Here is a 5027-nt window from a genome sequence, read left to right on the forward strand (position 1 = left end):
TTCTTAACCATTGCGCCACTCAGCCGGCCCGAAGGGAGATATATTCTTAACTGGTATTTGAAATTCTAATTTAGTAAACATTTTTTGCATAATGCTTGTGTATGTGACTAGCATTGATTTAATGAAGTAGTGAGAGAGGAATTTGTAATTGCAGAAGTGAAGTAATTTGTAAATCTGGTAGCTCAGGGAGTTCTGCTTATGCTATCTCTAGAGTACACAAATGAAGAAAAAAAGTTAAAACCAAGAACATTTTATATAAAAAGACACAGAGAATGACAGTCAACAATAGAAAGAGCTGCACAAATGAAAAAGAAAAAAATGAAAACATTTATCCTGTGCAGCATGACATGAAACTATTCTGAAAAAGTATGAAAATGAATTATCTACTTTAGTTTTCCTGTACAATGGACTTGGAAATGTCAAACACGTTTCTGGATGAATGAGAAGATCAAGCACTGAGTCATTTGCAAGTGTTTTCTGAACATAGCAGAACCCAGAGGATTCTGACATGCCTGAGAAAAGCCCCAGGAAATATGGTGGGTTTATCATACTTCTATGCACATTCTTTGTTGGTGACAACATGATCAAGAGTGAAGAAGCCCATGTTGCCTTATGCATTGAAAGACAATATGATGTGGTGAAAAGAACACTGGGGAGGGTTTCAGAAGACCTGATTTCTAATTCTGCCTCTGCTCTTCATCTTGGCAGCTCATTCAGAGCTTATGGCATATAAGGTATCAGCTCTGAAATTAGAGAATTGAGATTAAAGGCTTCAATGTATTCTTCTCTAAAGCTCCTTCCAACTCTAGAATTCTATCATTCTAATCTGTTGTTCTCTTCTAAATCAAACCACTCATGTTCTCCTTGCTTAGGCTGCATGTTTAGAATGATAATCACTGGAAAGCAAAAAAGGTATGAATAGCTTGGAATTAAATAAGCATATGGTTACTTACACAAAAACATTTCTATTTCATTAAGCACAAATTCTTGATCAGAATAAAAGGACACAACCTTCTTTCCATGCCATTTTATGGTCTAAAGGATGATTATGTCTTTTAGTAAGTGGCCAATGAGAGCGTGTTTTCATGTGGAAATGTGTGGCTTCTTCAAGAAAACAGATTTGGAACTGAGATGTAAATAGAGGAGAAAATGTCAATGATTGATGTTTTCCTGCAATCAATATTACCATTCATCTAAAAAACTCAACCATTTAATAAACCTTCCTATATACATTTATATTTATAGATCCAATATTTATACATATATAGACATTTCTTACTATTTTAGAAGAATGACAATAAATAGAATATGTACAAGATGTGTTAAATGTAACATCCTGGCATCCTAAATCTACATCCTGCGGTTAGAAAAAAGAGAAAGGCTCAAGTTGGGATCTACAATCAAACTGTTTTTCAAAATACTTTACATATAAATGGCTCTATAGATAACTTGATTGGCATATTGCACATTAATTCCTCTAAGATGTTCACACTGAACTTTAATATCCTCTGAGTATGTTTTGCAGTAAATTCATTTAACTTTAAATATATATGTATATATATCTTTATTGACATATAATTCACATACATAATAGTCATCCATTTAAAGTATACATTCAGTATACATTCAGTGTTTTCTAGTGTATTCATGGCCCATCACCACAATCAACTATAGGTCATTTTCATCACCACAGAGAGAAACCCTAAAACCATTGGCTGTGACTCTCCAATTCCCCCAAACCACCACCCCCACCAGCCCTAGGAAACCACAAGTCTCCTTTGTCTCTATAAATTTACATATTTTGGACATTTTATATAAATGGAACCATACATGTGTTTCCTTTCATTTAGCATAATGGTTTCAAGGTTCTTTGACATTGTAGCACTTAGGTAATTTCTTTTTACTGCTGAATAACATTATATTGTAAAGATACGTTACATTTTGTTTATGTGTTCATCAATTGAGGAACATTTGGGTATATACCTAGGAGTCAATTGGCTAGATCATATAGTAAGTAACACTACGTTTAACAATGTGAGGAACTGGCAACTTATTTTCCAACAAGGCTGCACAATTTTACATTCTAACTGCATTGAATGAGGCTTTCAGTTTCTTCACATCCTTGCCAACATTTGTCACTCTTTTTTTATTATAACCATCCTGGTGGGTGTAAAGTGTATTTCATTGTGGTTTTAATTTGCATCTTCCTAATGGCTAATGATGTTGCACATCTTTTCATGTACTTATCGACCATTTGCACACCGTCTTTGGGGAAATGTCTTTAATATCCGTAGCCTGTTTTCTAAATTGAGTTATTTATCTTTTATTATTTAGTTGTAGAAGCTCTTATATANTGTGTGTGTGTGTGTGTGTGTGTGTGTGTGTGTGTGCGCGTGTGTGTGGTGTGTGTGTAACTTTTGGCTATCTATTACTCCAAAATGGAGTAGGAAATGTATTGGCTTAGCTTTTGAGTGCTTTAAGATTATGACTTAAATATTGCCCTTTGAGGTGCAATAAATTCAATTGCCTGACTTTTAACTTTTCACTAATTGTTTTTATTCATTTTGACTTTTTTCAAGCTTGCAATTATTGCTCTCATGATGTAATATACATATCACAATGGACGTTAACAAGGTTGAATTCATGCTTTACTTTTCCTTAGTAGTAGGGACTCTCTCTGAGCAGAACTCTTTCTAAATTAAAGCCAGGGGAGAGCCTCATGTTCTTGGCAAGAGCAGACCTGACTCAGGACCATTCCTGGATGCTCTATCTTCTCACCTTCAATCCGGACTAGGGGTCACTGAAGACAAGGTGTCTGGAGGGAACATGGGCCTCTTTAATAGGGAAATAAGTTCTCAGCATTCATTCTAGTTGTGCCTTTGTTTCTACAGGTCATCAAAAAATAAACAAAGCATATTGTTATCTCAGAAAAGTTGTAGGAATTAATGAGATATTCCTATGACTGGATTTGGTCAACTTTGGTTGTGATAAAATATGAAAAATGCAGTATCACAGCCATAAGGCACTAGCATCACTAAAGGCAAATGGAAGAGTTTATATTCCATAAGATGGAGTGGAAATAAACCAGGTAACTTATTAATGGATTTCTTGTCCAGGAACTACACTGGGTCCTATATTGAAATGAAGTCCAGTGATGTGTGCCCCATTTGTCTTTATTGCTTTGATGTGCCATTGATATCACAGTGGCAAGACTCATATAGAAGACTTTACTTTTGGGGAGCAGGTTCAGGAATGAGTTAATTCTAGTTTTCCAAAGATCTAGGAAAATCTTTATCTCGAGAAAATGAAAAATACCAGTCATAATTGGTTAGTGAGTTTGGACTGGACTCAACACCTGAGTTTGATTCTTGACCCTGACACTAACTAGCTTGTGGCTTGGGCAGCCTTATACAGCTTCAGTTTTCTCAGCAATGAAATGAGGATAATCATATGTATCCTGAGAATGTTAAGAGGACTATGATAATATTTCATTTTAGTTGCTTAGCATATTTCAGTTGCTCAGTAGAAGTTATTTTTATTATATGTTTATTGGTTAGTCAGGGTCCCTCCAAAAGTAGGACTTGGAACCAAATATTTGGGGAAGACCATAATTATACCTTTCTTCTTTGGTTTATTATTCAAAAAAGAACCATAACAAAAACAAGCCTAATAATTGAAAATAATTGAGGGACAATCATAATATCACACTTTGTGCTCATTTGCAAATTGGGGATAGTAATATCTGATTTATAAGATTGTTAAGATTAAACGAGTTAACATATGTGAGGCTTAAAACCATATAGCACACAGGGATGGCTCAACAATATTATTATTATTATTATTATTATTATATCAATAATACAATTGCATTATTGTTACTGCAGAGCAGGGATTAAGCTCAGGCTCTGCAGTCAGGGAGAGCTTGGTTAAACCCTCAAACTTTCTAAGTGGGCAACCTTTCGTATGTACTTAGCCTCATTGAACTTAGCTTCATCTATAAAATGGAGATGACAGTGGTTCCTCTCCAATAGGGCTATTTGAGGATGAAAAGCAACAAAATAGAGAGTTTAGCATAGTTCCTGGAAAATCTGAAGCACTTGATAATGTTAGATATTAATATTAACAATTACAGTTATTCATTTATTTATTTGACAACTTTATATTAAGCATCTACTTACCATCTGCCTGGCACTCTTCTAAATACTGGAGACATAGGTTTGAATGCAATAGAATCATAGCCTAGTGGAACTAACATTTTATAATAATATTAAACAGTAGGCTTGAATTATTTAATATTTTTAATTAAAGCAATTTTTTTCATGAGGAACACAAAGCTAGATTTTACCATATAGAAGTCAGATGGAGTTTTCAAATGAATAAAGATGTTTTTATATGCATATTATTTACCTGGAAATGGATACTTATAAATACTTTAAAATAACTTTTTTTCTTGATAAGTTTGAAGCTCTCTACCTCACATTAGAATTTTATTTACTCCATTAATTTACATAACAAAATTAATGAGGCTTTATATATACACATAAAATACACTTGACTGTGTTCTTAAATTTATAGCTAGAGAGTTAGTACGTATTTTCAAAATTGTTGGCATCAGGAATAATCAGTTCTTACCATGCTGTTTCCCTCAGAGATTATGCAAAATTTAATTATGCCCTTAAACATTTTGAAATATGAACCTATTGATAGATCAAACTAAGTGAAAAATCATCCTGCAAGACAATTGCCTGTTACATGTGTTATCTGTAGGTACTTGGTTTTTCTTTTCTACCTAAGCACTGAGTAAGCTTTAACTTAGTAAAGGAAAATATTATTCTGTCATCACTAAGGCAAGGATGATTATGGCAAGAATTTCACTGTTTGAAGGGAGATATATATATTTTTTTTTTCAAGATTTTTATTGGGGAATTGGGGGGATGGGAACAGACAAGTTGCTGTCGTTTTGTTCTTCAGTCTAGTTGTGGAGGACGTTGCTTCACTGGCCCAAGTTGGCACCATCATTGCACTCT

At 34.0% G+C, this 5027-nt stretch overlaps 1 protein-coding gene across 2 annotated transcripts in view; it reads left to right on the top strand.

The window, feature by feature from the left end:
• Window positions 1-5027, top strand: part of PKIB (cAMP-dependent protein kinase inhibitor beta) — a 111142-nt gene that overhangs the window by 41695 nt on the left and 64420 nt on the right. The window lies entirely within an intron of this gene.

Source organism: Hipposideros armiger, unplaced genomic scaffold (assembly GCF_001890085.2).
Source record: "Hipposideros armiger isolate ML-2016 unplaced genomic scaffold, ASM189008v1 scaffold_1423, whole genome shotgun sequence".
NCBI lineage: Eukaryota > Metazoa > Chordata > Mammalia > Chiroptera > Hipposideridae > Hipposideros > Hipposideros armiger.